Raw genomic sequence first — 21,526 nt, 5'->3', positions numbered from 1 at the left:
GAAATGAGTGGATAAGAATTAATGTAGAGAATAAGTGGTTGAGATGAGCATAAAGTCCATCCGATATTTTTTGGAGCGGAAGCTCAGGTTGGAGCATTATTGTATATAAATTTGTGTTGGACGATGGTTTAGAGCGTTTTTTCTAGTGAAATGATGCCAATTTTTAACTTATTTAAAATTGACCCAATATTTCTAAAATTTCGTATTTATTGCAAGGGGGCCGAAATTTTTGCTTACAGGTATCGTAAACCCTCTGCTTTTTTTGGGGGGGTGGAATGTAAACCCTCTGCTGCTACTCTTCTCTGGTAGTCTCCACAAAAGCGTCCAGGCCCACATGGCGAACCATAGGTGTACTTCCTATCTAATCGCCTCCGATTCGTTAATTTTCTGGATGAGCTAATCGGTGCATGTAACTGAGTGGTGAAGCCTGTATTCTGCCGAACAAGTGAAAAAAAAATACCAAGAAAACGGAGCAAGATTACAAAACGAGCACGCCTCTAGCGCTAGATTGGAACCTCCAAGGCTCAAGAACAGCAAGGTACACGCCGCGCGCTGGCTCCGCTAAAACGCGGAGGCGGCCGCCGGCTAGCGCGAAGAAACGGTCAATCAATTGAACTACCATACACAAAACCAAAGCCAAGGAACGTACGATGACTTCAGCCGTACAAACACCGATGATCCCATCTTGGCGCTGCACCATACCCGCGCTCCACACCGTATGGTGTCGGCGACGCTGGCGGATAGGCAGCTCACTGGAGCAAGGTCTACCGGTGGGTACATCGCACTGTCCGGCAGTACCGACGGGTACAAGCTGCAGGACGACGTCTCCGGCGCCGGCGGGTATACCGCAACCGGCTCCACTACCTCCACTGGAGTCGCGGACAGTGGAGGAGGAGGGTAGTACCGCGAGTTCGCGAGCGTGACCGCCACAGGCCCAGCTGGTAGCGGTGTATGGTAAATTGGTATCTCCTCCGTCAGCGGCCACTCTATCACCGGGTACAGCCGCGGCGCCGCGGTCGTGGGCGGTGGCTGCGCGACGGGACTGGACACCGCGGGGGTGGGGTAGGGGGACGCGACGACGAGCTCGGCGTCGCCGCTCTGGTGGTGGTCGTCGTTCCGTTGGTGGAAGGTGTAGGAGAAGGAGATGACGCCATTGGGCTGCCTGCCGTCGGGGCCCGCCAGCTGGTAGGACACGCGGCGCGTCCGCCCGTCGGCGAAGAGGTCGGGGACCGGCACCGCGGCGGACGCGGCGAGCACGTCCCCGAGCACGGCCACCTCCGCCTTGAGCTCGAACCGCACTAGGAGGACGTCGTCGTCGCCTCTGTCCTTCCTGTTCTTGCCCGGTTGCAGGTTCCAGCTTCGCCGGCGGTGGCGAGGCCTCGGGCTCGGGGAGGTAGAGCCGCAGGGGCGCGTCCCACTCGGGGTTCTCGCCGCCGTCACGGTCGGTGGGCGTCTTCACGCGGTGGGGACGGCGGTTGGCGTGCCCGTTCTTGGCGGACGACGGGGTGACGGAGACGGACGCGTAGAGGCACGGCGTGTGGAACGGGAGCGACGACCTGACGCCGCGGCACGACACCCAGCTGATGTCGATCGCCTGCTGGCTCCGGCCGCCGGCGCGGGCGCTCCATTTCAGCCTGCTGACTGACTGGCAGCACGAGAGATCAACAAAGAACCGATCGAAGCCTGAACCGGGAAGAAGACGCGCTGAGCTAGGACTAGGAATGGCTCACTAATGTGTGATGAGAATGAGCTGAGACGAGGAGGCGAAACAGTAAGCTGGGAGGTTAAGAAGGTGGTGAGCAGAGCACGATGACGCGGTGCCGGGAGACGACCGCGAGTTAAGTCTTTGAGGCAGACGAGAGGAGTACGAACGAGTGACGACCGGAACGGGACGCGTCCTTATCAGCTGCCAGCGGCCCAACGACGAAGCAGCTCCAAGGAGGTTGCGCGGCAACTTCAGCACGGCTCGCGCCTGTCAGAAAGCTACGTGTTCCGGCCCTCCAAGAACCAGGACCACCGGTGTCCGTGTGTCATTACGCTGCAGGAAGAAAAATCTGGTGAGCGACAGGGAAAGAGTTTAGATGACAGCACCAGGTTGTTGAATTTCGATTTGTTCGTCTCCCACCCAGTGACCACGAATTGCAGCGCAAACTGGCCAGCTGGGCAAGTAAGTATCTCATGTTCCAGAGTTGTTGGAGCAGGGAAATGGCATGATCTGGCTTTCAACAGAGTCTAGCTGTTCAAGCGGTAAGCAGTTGGCGCTGCACCAACAGCGGCCATAGATTTAGCTTCAGTTACATTATCACAGTTGGGAGAACAAGATGCCCTTCTTGCCTCGTCATTACTCGATCTTTTCCACATGAACATGCTGGAACAACCAGCCTAACCTAACCCGGTTCCGGTTCCTTCCCAGTATGCGGCCCGACCGCAAAAGAAATTGCAATTCTGTAGAAGATGATCACAACACGCAACCACTGAAATAGTTGAGCAAATAGGAAGCGAATTGAATCATTTGAGTTGTATTCTAAAACTTACACATGTATATGCAGCTGGATATGGACAGTGTTTTGAAGGGGAAAAACGTTGAACTATACACTCATGTTATAGCTAACTATGATCACAACAAACAATTGCCTCTGGAAGCAACAAAAAACTTTACTGCCATCCGCTAGGCAACATCAAAAGTAAAGACCTTTGCTGTGTATCTATATACCACCATCGGCTATAGATTACTCCAATCTGTGGTTCTTAAAGGGGACATACTTTGAACGGTCATTTCCGATGCCCTCTGAAGCCAGTTGTTCTTGATGAGACCATAGGCATGGCAAGCACCGATGAAGCGCTTATGGTGTCCTCCCCAAGGCCAAGGGACATGGAGCATGCAGACTGCAAATATGATCAAGTGAGAAAGGCGGACTTGTGACAGATCAATGGTACAATCAGATCTAGAAAGAAAGCCAATGACCTTTGCCTTCAACAGTACACGTTTTGCTTTTACTTTTACAGAAGTAACAAAGGAGTTGCTATCATCTGTGTCTGTCTCCTCCATCTGCATCTTTCCATTTCTGCAGTGTCCAAGTTATATATCAAAACACTGAATGCAATACTGAACACAAAATGCAACAGAGCAAAACTTAAAACTTTCTACAGGTTCGTGGAATAGAACCTGTCCATATCAATTATGGAGTCCTCGGCGGTGCTTCGAACCATCTTTCGTATCAGCTGCCAACAATTGACCAAGAGTCAAAATCTTCTGTGTGAAAGCACATGAAAAACAACCTTCTACCAACCTTTACTGTCATCAGGGTGCTAGCAAGGAGATCCCAACGAAGACAAATGTCATGCCCAATACAAACATAATTATCCTGAGCGTATCAAATACCTGACAGCGGGAAAACAGAATCCTCAGTTTCTAATTAAGCAATGCATGATTCACTTCATTATCTGATTATCGCAAACAGGAACCTACTTGATATTCTTGAAAGTAAACAAATCCTGTACAAATAGAGAAGAAGGTCCAAGCAATTTGAAACATTGGAACAATCAGTATTGCATCAAATAATGACAGCCCTTCATTCAATCTTGCCATCTGTAACATAGGGCATACAGAAGTTGAATTAGACAAACAACCGCAGCGAAGTAGCATCAGAAATCAACTCATTAGGTTTGCCATACCCAAAATCCAGCAGTACACAGAAACAGAAGAACAATTGAGTATGTGAACCAGCTATGGAACTCGTATCTGCTGCTCATAGTCAGCCTCAGCATGTTAGACCTGGACAGGAAACAAGGAGGGGGGATAACACATGGTAGTCAGCACCAAATAAATCTGATAGAATCAGCATCCTAGATGCATGGATTTTTATGAAATAAAATATAACCTACAATGACTTTGCAAACAAGACTGAGCAAGATCCAATAGCACCAGATACAACAGCATAAGAAAATGGCAACATTGTTTGCCAATATGTGCCAACATCTTTTGAACTATTTGAAATAATAGTTTCTCCACTCCTGCAAAAAAAGTTTTTGAACTGGTAAGGAAGAGCATGGCCTGTTTCTGAAGAGAATAGGTTACACAAGCAAGGCCTCACCTGTAGAGATAATGGTTAAATGCAACAACAAAGACCAATGACATGCAATAAAGAACAAACACCAAATTGCTGTATTTTGCGATCAGCTGCTCCGGCGTGTAAACTGACAAGATAATTTTAGTATCAGCACGACTAAATAGGAACCACGAAACAACCGAAAATCGCACATCTCTACATTGCAAATATTTCGCAGATACCACATATAGTAGAAATGGCAAATGGAACAACCCATACCAGGTGATTGATGGTTGCCGAAGGATACTAAGAAGATGTTGCCAAAGACGATAAACGTTGTGGCTACCATGACTCTGGAAAGAAGCACAAAAGCTTCATTAATCACATGATTCCATGTATTGATTGTAATTTTCATTCCAGCTAACGGGAAGTGAGAAACATACATACTTCACTGAGATAGTCTTGTTCAACACAAAGTAGGCAAAAGCAATGTTGGACACAAACTGGATTGATCCAAGAGCTGCAAGTAGTGACTGCAATATAGCAAGTAAATAATCAATTTCCAAATCAAAACACTAGAGAAATAAAAAAAGGGCGTACCCAGAAAATATGATTGGATGGCATTATTAGCTCTAAGTAAGAAGCAAGAGATGGAAACTGTACGATTGAGAAGCTCTTATCTTTTTACAACAAGAACTAATGGAAAATTGCTATTCCTGTATTGCCAATAGAACAGGGCACAAATGCAGAGTCTCTACAAGAGCTTTATCCTTTACATGTTTACACAACCATTCATGAGTTTCCCATATTAAATTACATCCTACATGTTAAACTAAATTTGCTTTTGACGTCTTGAGGACAACGAGAAGAACCTGTGCAGCATAAGCAAATGACATGAAGTTGAGGCAGTTCCCAGCAGCAAAAAAGAGTATACCTGAATGCAGATGTAGCATTAAAGTTGGCCTTGATTAAAAGACTCTAAAATTAGTAAATAAATTCTAGCAGGTAGGATTACCTATTCTCCACGTCTGGAAATGCATAACAGACTTTGGAACGAATTTTTCATTTCCCTCGCTGTTATTAATTAAGGAAAGCTTTTCTCTCTGCCAAATAAAACAAACATATATTTTTTATTCTTCTTCCCACGTAAAACAACATCATCTTCACACATGGGAATTGAGCATAGTGCAAGTGCAAGATCTCTTCAACATGAGATTGGGTGCCGGTTTCTTCTTATTTACTGCCTAATTTCAGCATAGTCATAAGTTGCTTGTTCCTTTTTTTCATAATCCACACATAAAAATAGCTACAATCACATTAATTTCAAAGGATGTTAGGCATTAATGTAGACAATGCTCAAGTACCACAGCAAAGGTTAGCTACAAAGTTACCAATATTGGCCTAGGGAATCAAGCTATATTTGACGTGCTGTCCTACAGTTTGACATCAAATGCACAATTTATTGCTTACAACATCTTCAAGTGCACTAGAAATAGCTAATGAGGCAATCAAGATCCTTATCAGTTAATGCAACATTTTCTCATGATGAAGGCTGTAGATGAAATGGCTAGGTCATCTGGTAACCAAAAAAAGGGTGTTACTGGGGTTCATTTTTTTCTGCTTTTTTTTTTTTGGTAAAAAGACATGGATTTAGACTAAAGGTGTTTTCACCCTCAGCTGACTAAATCGGTCAAACTAGGGCACCCGCATGTATGTTCTCCTCGATCTTTTGACTGGAACACATATATGAAGTATATTAGAAGTAAGAACAAGGAGCACAATTAAGAAACATGTAATATCCACCTGATCATGGCCCAACTTCAGAAGGTTGGTACCAAAGTTTATGGCAACACTCCCCACGATGTTTATCAACGCCCCTATAACCCAGTCGCCCATGAGTCAAGTGTAAAGTTATCCCCTACAAATATATGATATGCTCCTTCCACGAGCCCCTTGTACAACAGCTCCTTGCTCTTGTTTTTGACATATGGACTTCAATTCATTGAGATCTTTCTCTCCTTCCCCTTTTTCTCTTCTTTTGCGTAGGTGTATTCACCCCCAATAGTCTGTCACAAATCTCTCCAAGATCCCTTTTTCTCTTCTTTGCACAGGTGTAGTCTATTACAAACCTCTCCAAGAACCACTGTGGAGCTCAGCCTGCAAGAAAAGCATAAATAAATGCCATTTCAATCAGACACACACGATCCGGATGAATACCATTGGTTATTTGAAGATAGGGTCATTCTAGGAGGCATTCAAAGAGATGGCACCATTTGACAAGGCATTCAAAGATGATGTACCCCCAGGGGCGGACCCAGAATTTTTTTTTTGCAAAACAATCGAAGCTCGTAGGCATAATACATGCATATACGCTTCTAATTAGACCAGATCCGAATACAAATAGCAAGTTAGGGTTTGGGTGCTCGGTTTCGCAAAGCAGGAATGGGAGACCAAGGGGTGGGCGTACCTGGTGGTGCTCGTCGCCGGCGAAGGGCCGGAGAAGACCTGAGCACCAGGCGTACGGCGGCAGCGACCGCCCTCGGCCCGAAGAAGACCTGGGCACCTGGCGTAATCGTCGGCAAGAGAGAGAAGAAGGGAGGGAGGGAGGGAGGAGATCTCGGGAGGGAGAGGGCCGCAGGGAGATGGAGCGCGCACGCTGGGGGAACGGGAGATGGAAAAGGTAGGCTTGCTGTCTGTCGGGTTCCGGTAAGAGGAGAAAGAAAGCCAGAAGAAAGGTAAGAGGAGGTGGTGGGCACGTCAAGATTCGTGTGCACCGTCGGATCCCGATCTCGCGGCCCGGAAGGTTGGGGCCAGGAAAGGGAACAGCCAGGGCAGCATGCAGCTGGTCCCACCCTTTTTTTTTCTTTTCAAAACAGCTATACTACGTTGCAACAACAGCTTGTCGCGTGGTGATACGGATGATTTGGGCCTCCAACTCCTCAAGATTTATTATCAATTTGTTCTAATAGAGTAGTACACTTTGACTACACTGTGTTACTCTAACTTTTTAATTAAGTAACAGATACCGATGACAGTTAAAAAAATCGTAACTTTCTCTTCTTTTCCTTCCTCGTGTCGTGTGCTTCTTTTGATGAAGTAGCAGTAACCGTTGGCTGCGAGTTGAAACAGAGGCCTCTCGGCTCTTAGGGGGTTGGACTTTCGTTTCGCCGTCGACGTTGGAGCATCTTTTGCTTCATTTGCAAATTTCTGGTCCTAGCTTTGAGGAACAATTAAGCTAAGCCACCAAAGTTTGAGGAAAGGAGGTTGGTTCAGCTTTCTACGTTTGTCGTTGCATTTTTCAATTGTGGCTCCAGATGCTTTTCTTTGTCTTTTAGTATTACTCAATGTTGTCATTTGTTAAGATAACCTGTTTCGATCTCGAACGTCACTTATCTCCATCCTGGAAACTAATAAGTCGAACACATGTGTAAGAACTAAATTCTCCTACAACGAAAAAGAATAAAAGTAAGACAACGGAATAGTGCGACAATTTTTGGGTCGTCGCCAGCAGGTGGAAAGATGAGGAAAAAATAAGAAGGAATTTCTGCTACAAATGTATAAAAGAGAAAGAATATATATAAAAATGGTTCGAATAATTTAGAAATAATATAAGATTCCTGATATAAAATTATCTTCCTACAAACACCGTGATTTGAGGAGACAGAGCCTTCCATTTTTTTTTTTTTTTTTTTTGTGTGCGAGATAGACTCATTTGCATGCGGTCATGCAAAGATACCAGCAGACTGATCGCTATCCTCGATCGTGCTTTCACATCCGCCCCACCTCACCGCGAATGGTCCGGCCCTCATTTGCAGCCTTGGCTGTCACTGGGGGTGGCAGGCAGTGGCGGACCCAAAGATTTTCTAGAGTCTGGACGAACATAACAACTACTCCGTAATACCAAATTTAGTGTCTGTTTGATCAAGAGCTAATTACTAGCTAGCTAAAAACTAATCTAAATTAGCTCTACTGCATCCAAACAAGAGGCTAATAGGCTAGGCTAATTTTTTTAATAAGTCTTACACTAGTTGTTAGCCAACTATAGTTAATTTGGATTATTATTTAGCCCTCTATTAAGGGTTTTTTAACCAGACCATTACAATTTTTAAAGTTTGGAGATACGCTATTATAATTCATCTATTTCGAGAACTGCCGTTATAATTTCTTCTATACCTCATCTGTGCCATTTTCTATGTCTCCTGTCTACATATGGGCCCATTGTCAGGTATGCATGTGTACATGAAAGCATATACACGTTAAGTCGCAGCCTCTTCTCGTAGAGGTGCCCGTGCTCCTCTGTCGATTCCAGCTCCAGTTGCAGCGGCGGCACCGAACTCCCAGGTCCTAGAGGAAGAAGATGGGTCACCGGTCTCGGGGAAGATAAGACCAGCGGGAGGGGGGGTCTCCTCGCCAGTGACGGGGCTCTTCCTCCTTGGCGATGCGTCGGCTCGGGCTCCGCAGCGGCGTCGGGCTCAGCTCCGGCCGTGGCGTGGGCGAGCTTGGCTCCGGCCATGGCGCGGGCGAGCTCGGTCCTGAAGAGGGCGGCCACGGCCACAGCAAGGGTGGGCTCCGGCCATGGCGCGGCGAGGGGACGGGGGCGCCGTCGGGCGAGCTCGGTCCCGAAGAGGGCGGCCACGCCCACGGCAAGGGTGGGCTTTGGCCATGGCACGGGCGAGGGGACGGGGACGCTGACGGGTGAGCTCGGCTCCGGCCATGGCGCGGGCAAGCTTTGTCCCGCCACGGGCGAGCTCAGCCCCGGAGGAATCCTCGGTCCATGGCGGCGGCTCTGGCGGCCCCGACGGTGGCACAGGAATCCTTGGTCCATGGCGTTCATGGCGCATCTCCATGGCGTAGGAAGCCCCGATAGCCTCGATGGCGGTGCAGGAACGCTCGCCATGGCAGCCTCCGCGCGAGCCGCATTGTCCAGGAAACGGCCGGCGTTCTAGATGGCGGCTTTCTGGATGGTGGCGTTGACAAGGAAGGTAGGAAGCGGCCGACGACGCGTGGACGAGCCAGGATGGTTTGGCTGTGGCCGGCGAGAGGCGCGCGACGCAGCGGACGAAGCTGCCATGGGCTAGTGCGACCCCTCCGCCTTGTGCGCAGGCAGCTGCCGCTGCGGGCGAGTGCTCTTCCCCACGGGTATCATCTTCCTCAAGACCGGCAACCCCGTCTTCTTCCTCTAAGTCCAACGCCGCCGCTAGCAGGAGGAGACGGACAAGCGCGGGCATGTCTAACAGAGGAGCACGGTACTTAACGTCCATATGCTTTTCTGTACACATACGTCCCTGACAGTGGGTCTACGCGAGAGGCGTAAAAATGGCATGGACGAGGGATAGATGAAATTATAATGGCAGCTCTCCAAATAAGCGAATTGTAATGGCGTATCTCCAAACTTGAAAAATTGTAATGGCTTGGTTCAAAAAAAAACCAACTATTAACTAGTCATATGTATCAACAAACATGCCCTTAGACAAACACATCAACTACTAATCAAAGGAAAGTCGATAACATTGATACTTTTGGAAATAAAGTTAACGTTAAATACGCATGTGAACAAGCATGCATTAAAATTACAGATTTGCTAACTAACAATAGCATGTTTTAGTGGTTTTAGGGGAAGCTAGCAACCGGATTATTGACCCATTCGATCTTGTACGTGGCGTCCGATCTAGCTCCCTGCTTCTAGCGTCCCATCTAGTTTCCTCAGCGCGGCTCCGTCGGCACGAGCTCCTCCGCCGCCGCCTCCTCGCACCGCCCCGGCACCAGCTCCCTCCGGCACCACCACCCCCCGGCACTAGCTCCCTCCGCCGCCGCCCCCTTCCAACCCTGCCGGGCTAGCCGTCCGCCGCCGCCCCCTAAGCTAGCCCTCCTCGGTGCGGGCACCTGCCGCTACTCCCTCCGCCGCCAAATCAACTGGAGACGACATTGGCCAGCGCGGCACAGTCGGCTCCCAGGCTGAGCCTGCGCATAAGCAGCCAGCAGAAATCTGTATTTTTCTGAATTTTGTGAATAATTTGTGGACAATTTGATCATTTGTGAATAATTTGATATATATTGCTCTGATGTCTGAAATCTATAGAAATAATTTATATATTTTTTAAAAAAATTGGCATATATTTGTGTTATTTTCCTAAATTATATCGCTCTATCTAATATATTACACTAAAGATATTATTGTAAAAATTGTACTAAGGTGGTGTAAATATAGCTATAAGACAGTGTAAATGTACGAAAAAAATCTGATTGTTGGGAGGTGCTAAAATAACCAATTGTTGGCTAGACACATTCTAAAATTAATATTCTAGAACTTCAAAAAATACGCTAATGGTTATAGATTTTTGTTCAAAACTGTAAAATACTAGTCGGTCTTGTGAATTTGTCCTCGGGGTCATGCATCATGTGGCTAAAGCATAAGGCTCGTTCACATATCTCATTTAGAGCGTCTCCAGTAGTTCCCCGATAATCTTTAGCCTAATATTATCTTTTGTCAATATTGGAGGAGTTGCTGCAGCAATACCAAATATATCTTCTCCAATACTCATATGGTAGGTGGGTCCTACAAGAGTATAAGAGAAAATATGGCTGAAAGGTGGTGGTGGGATGGTCCCTATGATATTGAGGGAGTTGTATCTCCTCTTTCTTCGAGGGGAGACGAGAGAAATACCAGTGGTCGCCAAAAAAATGAGAGATATTGAGGAATTGCTGTAGCAAAAAAAAAACATAGCTATTCCTAATATGACAGTTTTACAGGAACAAGGAAAAGTGTTGGAACTGTTGAAGATATTTACCTAAACAAGCCCGCAAGGACTCCAAGAAGGAGACATCGGCCACGTCGCCCGAATTATTTTCAGCCGTCAGATCGCGAGTTATACAGCCATGATTTACTGAATCAGTTTCTACTGAAAGCAGCTTCCACCTGCTCCTTTTTACCTTCTCCACCTTCCCTCATCCTGCTTCGGCTTCTCTCAGAATCCAGGCACATAAATAAATACTCGCCTTCAGCTTCTCGTCGTTCTAGAGGCTTCTTCTTCTACCGTCGTTTTCTCCTCTCCCTCCCGAGACCCGACGCGAGCAAGGCGGCGCGAGCGCCCTTGGCCTACCGCTGCGGTGGCTGCGGCCGCTCCTCCTCCCGCCTCGCCCCCTCCTCTTCCTTATCTGGCCTTGCGTCGTCCCGGACGGCCCCGTAGCACCGGCTCCCTACGGGAGGCGCTAGCAGCGCGCGACGGCGCCCCCTGACCGCGGCACAGCGCCGTGCGCGCCTGGCCACCGGCGGTGGCCCCCACCAGCCATGGCGACGGGCGTCCGGTCCCCACCGATGGTCGTCGACATGGTTGCCCCCCGCGCTGCCTCACCCTCTGCTCTACGTCTGCTGCGCTACAGGAAACCCTAGCGCGTTGCCTCTTCATCGTCGGCGGAGACGGCATCGGCTCAGCTCAGCGGCTCCATCTACCGGTGATGACCCTCCTCTCCCGCTCGGTACCTTCTTCCCCAGATCCTGCTTCCTGATTTCGTTAGACTGTGCTCCTTGCTTGGTTATGTGCCTAAAATTGACGCCAAATGTGTTATCTCTATACATATTGGCAGATATAGCTCTTTTGAGTGAGGTGCTAGAAACAGCAACGAGTGGCACTGAATCTGTATGGCTTATTGCTCTTATTCAATCGCCCTTTCCTATTTTCATATGATGTTTTTGTTTGAGTTTTTGATTCCATGCCGACAGAGGTACATGAAGCAAGGTATGAGATGTGGCGTGCCAAAGATCAGCTACTAATGGCACTGTAGTCCTCTCTGAATCCATGCCAGCACATGCAAATTTTCTCTGGTATGTGTCAGAAATTTCGCAACCATAATGTTTATTCTCCGCTACTTACATGGTTATGTTTAAATTGGTTCATAATAGATTTCCATCCTTTGTACTAGTTACTCCTTGCATGAAAAAAGAATTGCATAGTGAACCTCCGTCTAAAGAGAAAAACCTCTAATTATTCTTGGCAGGTAACTGTTACATCATTTCAACATTTCCCATTTTCTAGGGGGGAAAACAGATTTCACAAAATGGTGTGGTTGTCATTTATACATTGCTATACAGTACATGTTAGTGAGAATGATGGTTCATTTAACTCAGTTGTTAGTTTTTGTTGTACAGCTCCAGAATCTTATAGACCTCTGCCTTTACCAGAACCAGAAAGAGGTGGTTGGAGCCCTTTCTCGCGCATTCGAAGATAGAGGCTTGTGTTACTGAATTTGATAACGTGAAGTCGTGAACTGTTCTCTCGCACAGTTAAATTGTCGTTCTTCTTGCTCGCAAGTTCAGTTCCTACATATATAGATGATATATGCCAAATTCAGTTTTTGTTGCTTTGCAGACTGCATTCATAATTGCAGAGCATGGTTTCAGTTACTTTCTCATCTCAAAAGCACACTATGGTTACATATTTGTTTTTAGGAATATCTGAACTTGCTGACTAAGCTGTGTGGATCGTCATTTCAGAGGTGATGCAGCTTCCAATGGAATGATTTATACTTCTCTGCCCTTGTTTGCAACCAGAAATTTAGAGTTACAAAATCGCCAATTACATTGCAAAGATGACTTCCTGAGATGCGTGCAAGACCATTTCTTATAACCCACTGCACATGAGGTAATTCTTATATGTGTTTTAGTCTGCATAGCATCCACAATTACATACACTGACTGTCTTTTTGCTCGATTCATATAACACATTTGCCACATATTTTATACTGAGCAAACAATGGGGACAAGGAGCTGTTTTTATTGATCCTATTTTCGGTGGCAATAACTATCACCTTTTACTGGAACTCATGTGACTGTGTTTGCTTTTTTTAAATAGGTGATTTCGATTCTGCATATCCATCAATATATGTTTTCCATAATATTAGAAACAAATATGCATGCTACATGCAGCTATAAAAAACGCCCAGCACTAAATACTGTCCCTGCATCGACCAGTGGCAACACGTGGGATACTCACTAAGATTATTTGATTGCCAGGATTACAGGCACCTAGAGCTCAAAGGCTGCCGTAGTCACATCCTAACTGTCTGATACCAGTGCTTCCTTTAGGAGATGGTGCACAAAATTTTGGTGATAGCTCTGGTATATACTTTTTCTTATGCATATCTAAGTTGGCTTAATCAAACTCTCCTCTTGAGTTTTGACATCTATGGATTGTCCATTTCCATCTGCCATTGACTGAACTCCTATTGTGCCACGATTAGTGTTTACCTTCGGTCCTCAGATTCTTGAACATTTGCATTGGAAATGTTTACTGTAAAAGTTCCTCATATATATGTTCAACTCTTTGCCATATTAGTTGGAGATATGTCCCCATATTAATTTTAGATATGTGCCAATGAAGTTCCTTGTCTGCTTATCCCTTTTGCGTTTTTATTGGAAATATGTTTCAGATCAGAAAACACATCTAATTACTATTTGTGTTTGCAGGTAGTTATTACCCCAAAAAACGTCAGCATTTGCACCTAAGAACAGCAGCAACCAGGAAATCAGTTCTAGCTTTCTGTTCTATATAAATTGTTGAAAAACAGGTGCTTTGTCTCAAATAGCCCAACTCTTTAGGTACACCTCATTTTTAACCTTTGTAGAATCACTTCCTGTTAGGATATAAAGCTTAGGAGAACCAAGATCACCGCTACATTATACACCTAGGTTATGGAGTATATGCATGATGTAGATATCAACCAGCCATCTCATCTGCACTGCATAAATCTCCTATAAAGCACCAAAGACTACCAATGAGTAATGAGTTAGTGACACTGCCATGTGCCTACGTCTGTATACTTTATCTGCATTGTAAATGTCTATCAGTGAAAGTACATGTAACGACCAAATCTCCTTAAAATAATGCTTGTTCCTTGCACGCACCCACATTTTTTCCTGCATGGGCGCGCGAATCTATCAGTGCAGCAAGCCGGTTTTCTTTATTAGCAGCTACAACAAGTATTAGGTTCAGAAAAAATTGAAGGAGCTATCTCGGCATGTTAGTTTTTCAGTACTTTTGATCTCTAATTCTTTGTGTACATAAGTAAATAGTTTTAGTAATTGACATCTCAGTTTTGTCAGTATGGTACCTTTTGCAAGTTGTAACTGTATGGTTTTTTAAATATCAAATTTAGATGGAGCTCATCACGTGAACTTGAACATCAGCGTGACCATAACAATGCATTTTTCATTAATGTTGATTATTCTATCTTTCGTTTCATTTGTATCTCTTTTAGTCAAATGAGTATTTACTTATTTTTTGCAAGATTTCCTCGCTGCTGCACATGTAAAGCTGATGGTGGAATTGTTGCTACACGTGAGGAGATCGCATATTTGATTAGATCTGGTTGTCGATTGTTGTAATTTTATTCACTCTTTATTGTTTTATTTTTCTGTAAAATCTGGGTGTAATTGCCTTCCTTTATCTACCAGATTTTGCTCTGCTTTCAGGAAACTAGGCGTCATATAATGATTGGATGCAAATCTAATTAATGGACTGGAAAAAAAGAAGAAGATATGGAGTCGCTCCCTGATACTACTACACGTCATACTAGTCTAGGATACACCGCTCCAACCGTCCGCCCCTATTGCTGACAATGAGATAGGATTATTTTTATAGGAACAACACTTGCGCACGCAAGACCTGTTTGGATACAGCGCACTGCCTGCTACTGCTAACGTGTGTTGCCTTCCTCTTTGCTTGCCTGGCCTGTGTTGTCTGTGCTGCTCTATTGCCGCTCACGAAGGAGCCCGAGCAGGCGCCCAGCGTCGCCGGGCCCTGGGTCCGCCCATGGTGGCAGGACGTCGTTGAAGCACCGTGTCCCCGGCACCAGGTACGTCGTGTCGTGCACCTCGTTCGCCACCTCCGGTTCCGATCCGTCCGCTGTGCCTCCTCGATTCGTGCCTGAGGCCTCCGTCACCTCTGCTCGTCGTCGGGGGCTGCCGTCCGCTGCCAGATCGAGAATATCTCCTGCGTCGATCGAGGCGCGAGCGCGACTTCATTCACCGATTGGTACGTATGTGTGTTCAATTCGTTTTCCTGTAACCTCTCCGCAACGATTAATATAGCATAAATCATAGTGAGAGCGGGGTGCTCCTCTCATCTCAGCTGTAGAAACATCCCGTGGCCGTGGCTGTTTATCTATCGATCCGTGATGAGGGAGCTAGGGGAATCAAACGAAGCTGCTGCACTTTTTTTTTGGCGTTTCCTTCGTGATTTCACTTGTGTTCGATCTGAACGAACATAGTTGATATATGATCCGTTCATTATTTTATTTATTTATTAGGTGAAATCTAGGTAGCTATTTCTTTCCCCCAGTGTGTAGATGGGTTTCTGATGTGCCCATGTGGAATCAATCGAATTAACACCTGCATAATTACAAACATAAATTACTTGAATGAGATAAACGAAGCAAGTTAGCAGTAACAATGAACAGTAGTGCTAAACAATACCATGCCAGCGTTGATCTACTCCAGTTGTTCACCGTCACTCTGTTTCGTCAGTCAGTCCTCCATTTCAGTTTCAGTTTCGTCAGAGTTTAGCTTTGTTTCAGTTTCGTCAGTTAAGGTTGTAGTTAGCCAATGTCTGAGTCCTGCGCGGCTCTTGCGTGGTCTTCGGATGGCATGATCGTAGTGGCGCTGGTGCTGCGCATTCAGAAGGATAGCTCCTTTGTATTTTCCTTTATATTGCAATCCATAAGCCGAAAAACGCTGACAGTTGACAGCACCAAGACCCAGTTGTGTTCATCTGTGTTCCTAAGTGCGTTGCTTATAGTTTGCCGGTGGTGAGAAACTTCCGACGAGTTGGTTAACACAAACTAGTGGCAAATCTTGAACAACATCAAACTGAAGTCAAGAAAATATAACACTAGAATCAGTAATTGGAAGGGAAAAAAAGTTATGCAAAATAAGCACTACTATGAAATAAACTGTGGTTATAAAAATTACACATTGGTATGATTCCGGTAAGTCATAGGTTTCAGTTAGTACAGTTCTGAACAATCTGATGAGGTTCCAGTGGTAACAAATAATTAGCAGCACTACTATGAAATTAGGAGGTCCTCCAGTGGTATAAACTAAGTCGTATGAAAATGTGCCAAAAATCATGAACAAGCTGCACTGGAACACATGTTTCTTTCATAGATTCATGAATAGCAGCTAATTTTTCATGATAGACCTTGGGATGCAAACAACTAGACAGGAATTCCATTTTTCTGTGAAATTCAGAGGAACAAGGGCAATGGAATATACTGTCTGTCAATGAATAGTAATGAACGAACAACTAATAGAGTAGACCCTCTCGTCCAGCACTTACAAAAATAGCTTGCAAAAAACAATACGCACCTGCACAAGCTTGACATAGACCTGTATTTCTGAAGAGTGATATGCATATAGATTAAAAATTTAATAATACATTAACTGAATATTATCAAGGGCTTGACAGTCTTGCATAAACAATTGAAGCGAGGAAAAAACCTTAACTGCATATAGATTAAAATAATGTTTTCTGTGATCTATAGAACAAAGAAATTGCTCTGTTGTGAATAACAAATCAAGCACACTGCACACTATCTTTGTTGTAATGGGAAAAGGAAGACAACTCAAGCACACTGCACCCTATCTTTTTACTATTAGGATTGAAGCTTCCAGTTGAGACAGTTAGTTTAGAACCATACCCAATCAGCCATGAGCTTCCAGTAGTGCATTATCGAACATATAAATTGCTCACGAAGCTAAGCAATTAATAAACCATCCACTGAATGCTTATATAGGTTCATGGTCGAAGTCCCGGATTGAAAAGATAGTGTTTCACAAATGAAAAAACATCTTATCCTTTGCATAAAAATCAGTGTAACAAGCAATGACGGAAATACAGTTAGGCCAGTCTCAGTGGGGGTTTCATCTCCCAGTTTCCAACACACCCATATTTTGGAAACAGTGCAGAAGAGTTTCATCCCCATGAAACTCTCTCTACTCCCATAAAACTTTTATCTTCTCTCTCTTCATCAAGACAGTGCCATGTCAGCATATTTAATGCTCATGAAATTCTATGAAATCCCCATTGAGACTGGCCTTAGGGCAGTCCCAATGGTGTATTGATGATGGTTTCTATCCTCATTAAATGACTTGTCACGTAGGCAAAACGTTGACATGGCAACGTAATTAATGAAGAAAGAGAGCAAAAATCATAGAAATGGTTTCCTCATGAAGAAATCAGGTCTACTCTTGACCCAATGCACCAAGAAACTATGAAATCGCCATTGGAGAGAAACCACCAGTTTCTAGGGAGCTCGTGTCGCACTCTCATTGGAGGAAGAAGATAGAGTTGGAAGAGAGAGAAAGAGAAAATAATTATTACTCATAGAAATCATGGTTGAAAAACAGTACTTTTTTTTTTGTGCGGTATCCTATGTTATAGAAACTATTGATTTCTTTCATTGAGACTGCCCTTATGCACAATACACCACTCTACCTAACAGATAATTACACGTACCGGATATCCAAAGAATTTATATGTTTGACACGATTGAAGATACATGTCTGACACGAAAAAAAAACATCGCCTACACAAGTACACATAAAGCAAACACCACTTCTACACCTGACCAACTATTTACTTACTTGTAGATAAACGTGCTCTGCTTCCCTATAAACTGGTCATAAACCGTCCAGTCACACATGGTTCAGATTAATCAGCATGGCCTTTTTTTTTGGTTACTTCACATTGATCTATGCAATAGTGATGGATGCAGCAGGTTTATATTAGGCCAGCTATGTTTACCATGCTTACAGACCTCAGATACTGCTTTTTTTTTGTTCTTTCTATATTCCTATCTTTCCTGGCTTTTGTCCATAGGTAGAGAAACGACTTTTGATCCACTTCGAAATTTGGCTTTAGTCCCGATATTTTTCGCGCCCGGGACTAGAGAAACCTTTAGTCCCAGTTGGTAGCTCCAACCGGGACTAAAGGTCCCTGCCCAACGGCTATTGCGGCAGGCTTTTGCTGCAGGGGACCTTTAATCCCGATTCGAGCTACCAACCAGGACTAAAGGTTAACTTTTACTCCCGGTTGGTCCCTCCAACCGGGAGTAAAAGTCTACTCCCGGCTGGAGGCTCCGTCCAGGACTAGAAATGGACATTTAGTCCCGGTTGCTATCTCCAACCGGGACTAAAGATTCCTTCCTATATACCCCTTCTTCCTCTCCGAGCCCGAGCCATTTCGAGCTCAGTGTTCTTGCTTCATCGCCGGTCTCTTTTCTTCCTCATCATCGATAATCACAAGATTTCTTCGATTCCTCCATCGATTCTTCGGTTCTAAAGGTTACCAACTTTATACTCTCATGTTTCATCAGTAGCATATCTCATTTTGTGGACTAGATATATGTGTTTTTTTATGGTGGATTTTTTTTATTTGTAAGCCATTTAAGCTCAAAATCACTTTAAAGTTTGCATATTTGGATGAAGGAAGGTTAAAGTAGTTATTCAAAACTAGTATTCAGCTTTCATTTCTAACATGCATAGCACACTTCATGCCTTCATGGTTTAGAGATATAGAGAATTTTATAGTTTTTTTTAATTTTATTTGTTTATAAAATGAGAAATTTATATTATATTAAAAATGAGTATAGAGAGTAGATGACAACTGCTTTCGGGTCCTCGGCCTCTCATCGGGTTCCAAAGTGACTGAGGCCGGACCTTCCTCTCATTGCATGCGGCAAGTGTGAGGAGAAGATTGTGATGGAGTACCGGGTGAGGAATGAGTGTCCCAACAAGGGCCGTATCTTCTACAAGTGTCCAGATCGCAATGTGAGTTATTTTATCGTATTTGATGATTATGGTTAATTTATACTTATTTTCATGATGATTATGATTAAAGTTCTAATTTTTTGTTTTAATTTTAGTGGGATGGCACTGGATGTTCAGGCTGGTACTGGGAGGAAGAGTATGTTGAACACATGCAAAACTCTCTTGCATAGGCGGCTACGACGGCTGATGAGGCAGTAATCCTGCGGAAGAAGCCCATAGATGTTGAACAAATGCATGATCTGTCTGTTTTAGTTAGGATTGGTCGCGAAATTCTTATGCTGCTGAAGTGTGTTTTAGCTTTAGTTTTTTTAGTGATAGTTGGGATTGTCTACATTATTGCGAGACTTTCATAAATTAATACCTTGTGTGGTGACATGCATGTCATATAATTAACTAATTATGTTCTAGGTTTTAATATGGTATGTATGTCGTATAATGCAGATGAGTCGACATTGGATATACAATGCTGATCGCCGCTCCCAAGAGTTCATTGAGGGCGTGCATTCTTTCTTACGTGTGGCTGAGGCAAACAAACGCGATGGTTTCATGTGCTGCCCATGTGCCATATGTAAGAATTTGAAGGAATATGCTAGCTCAAGGTGTCTTCATTCACACTTGTTGAAGTCGGGTTTCATGCCAAACTATATTTGTTGAACGAAGCACGGAGAAACTCGGGTTGTAATGGAAGAAGGTGAAGAAGAACAATGGGACGATGATGATATTATTGCTGAATATGGTGCCTTCAATGATACTGCAATGGGGGAAGCTGAAGAAGAGATAGGGGCAGAAGATGAGCCCGCTGATGATCTTGGTCAGGCCATTCGTGACGCACAAAAAGAATGCGAAAGTGAAAAGGAGAAGATCAAGTTTGAGCGCATGTTAGAGGATCACAAGAAATTGCTATACCCAACTTGTGATGCGGGGCAGAAAAAGTTGGGTACCACACTAGAATTACTGCAATGGAAGACAAAGAATGGTGTATCTGACAAGGGATTTGGGGAGTTACTGAAAATCCAAAAGAAGATGCTTCCGAAGGATAACGAATTGCCCACCATTACGTACGAAGCAAAACAGGTAATCTGCCCTTTGGGATTAGAAATCTAGAAGATACATGCATGTCCTAATAACTGCATCCTCTACCGTGGCGAGGAGTACGAGAAGTTAGAGGCATGCTCGATATGTCATGCATCGCGGTATAAGATCAGGTGAGATAACCCTGGTGATGTTGAGGGCGAACGTCCAATGAAGAAAATCCCTGCCAAGATTATGCGGTATGCTCCTATAATACCACGCTTGAAACGTCTGTTCAGAAACAAAGACCATGCAAAGTTGTTGCGATGGCATAAAGAAGACCGTAAGGTAGACAATATGTTGAGACACCCTACTGATGAGTCCCAGTGGAGAGCAATCAATAGAGAATTCCCAGAGTTTATAAATGACGCAAGAAACTTAAGGTTTGCTTTAAGTACGGATGGTATGAATCCTTTCGGGGAGCAGAGCAGTAGTCATAGCACTTGGCCTGTTACTCTATGTATCTACAACCTTCCTCCCTAGTTATGCATGAAGCGTGCGTTTATTATGATGCCAGTGCTCATCCAAGGCCCAAGGCAACCTAGCAACGATATCGATGTGTACCTAAGGCCACTAGTTGAAGAACTTCTACTTTTGTGGAATAGACCAGGTATATGTGTGTGGGATGAGCACAAACAGGAGCACTTTGACCTGCGAGCATTGTTGTTCGTAACAATCAATGATTGGCCTGCTCTAAGTAATCTTTCAGGACAATCAAACAAGGGATATAATACATGCACACACTGTTTCGATGATATTAAAGGTATATTCTTGAAAAAACGTCAAAAGCTCGTGTACCTTGGCCATCGTCAATTTCTTCCTGCGAATCACCCCCTAAGAAAGAAAGGCAAGTATTTTAAAGGTAAGGCAGACCACTAGACCAAGCCAGGCAACCGAACTAGTGAGGATGATTCAGAGTTTAGGAGAGTAATAGCTACCAAATGATGCTAAGGTGTAAAGAATGGACCTTTGAAGCGTGATACCAATTGGAGTTGTCATTTGAACACCATCCTTAGCACCATGGTTTGCTAGATATCACTTGAAAAGCAAAGACAAACTAGATATCTCGTGAGATCAACATTAGAAGCAAGGTTCTAATACCACTTGTAAAAGATCAATGAATATCTAGCTATCTTATGCATGCTAGTTTTCATTGCATCAAACATTTTGTATAATCTAGCATACACCACACAAGCATGAATAGGGAATTTAAGAACTTGTGCCATGCAAGCAAACATATGTAATACATATACAAATGCAACAAACAAGTTTATGAGCTTGCTCCCCTACTTGGGTGCTTCAAATTTTAATTTACCCCCTTATAATGTTATTTCATTTGTTTGCTCCCTCTATCTTACTATCTTTGTGAATTTCTCTCCTTCTTTATCAACAATTAGCACAAAAGGTGAGCTCAAATTTTAGATAGGTTGGGGAGAAACCATATGAAGTGAGGATCATTTTTCCTATTTGGTTCAATCTAGATCACTTGCAAAACATATTTAACTCGGTTTGATCTAAGGGCAAGCTTCTTCACACCTCCAAATAAGGGTTATCATGAACCATGTTGAGTTAAGCACTTATA

General features: G+C 44.3%; 3 long non-coding RNA genes and 2 pseudogenes across 4 annotated transcripts; 3 read left to right on the top strand and 2 right to left on the bottom strand.

The window, feature by feature from the left end:
- Positions 1-478: 478 nt before the first annotated feature.
- Positions 479-2,036, bottom strand: LOC136467099 (protein SRC2-like; annotated as a pseudogene).
- A 444-nt stretch (positions 2,037-2,480) lies between these two features.
- Positions 2,481-6,891, bottom strand: LOC136467098 (probable magnesium transporter NIPA8; annotated as a pseudogene).
- Positions 6,892-10,169: 3,278 nt separating this feature from the next.
- Positions 10,170-12,317, top strand: LOC136463460 (uncharacterized). Of its 2 annotated transcripts, XR_010761023.1 has the most exons (5): positions 10,170-11,501; positions 11,634-11,686; positions 11,770-11,871; positions 11,970-12,044; positions 12,196-12,315. It is a non-coding gene; the product is annotated as an uncharacterized lncRNA (long non-coding RNA). The 2 variants fall into 2 exon arrangements; XR_010761022.1 differs by having other exon boundaries at positions 11,970-12,317.
- Positions 12,318-12,395: 78 nt separating this feature from the next.
- LOC136463459 (uncharacterized) lies at positions 12,396-14,460 on the top strand. Its single transcript, XR_010761021.1, has 4 exons — positions 12,396-12,688; positions 13,060-13,164; positions 13,513-13,644; positions 14,334-14,460. It is a non-coding gene; the product is annotated as an uncharacterized lncRNA (long non-coding RNA).
- Positions 14,461-14,728: 268 nt separating this feature from the next.
- On the top strand, positions 14,729-19,279 carry LOC136463458 (uncharacterized). Its single transcript, XR_010761020.1, has 3 exons — positions 14,729-15,079; positions 18,696-18,873; positions 18,969-19,279. It is a non-coding gene; the product is annotated as an uncharacterized lncRNA (long non-coding RNA).
- The last annotated feature ends 2,247 nt before the right edge of the window (positions 19,280-21,526 follow it).

This window comes from Miscanthus floridulus, chromosome 7 (assembly GCF_019320115.1).
Source record: "Miscanthus floridulus cultivar M001 chromosome 7, ASM1932011v1, whole genome shotgun sequence".
In the NCBI taxonomy this organism is placed as follows: Eukaryota; Viridiplantae; Streptophyta; class Magnoliopsida; order Poales; family Poaceae; genus Miscanthus; species Miscanthus floridulus.
This window is presented reverse-complemented; position numbering and strand designations above follow the sequence as displayed.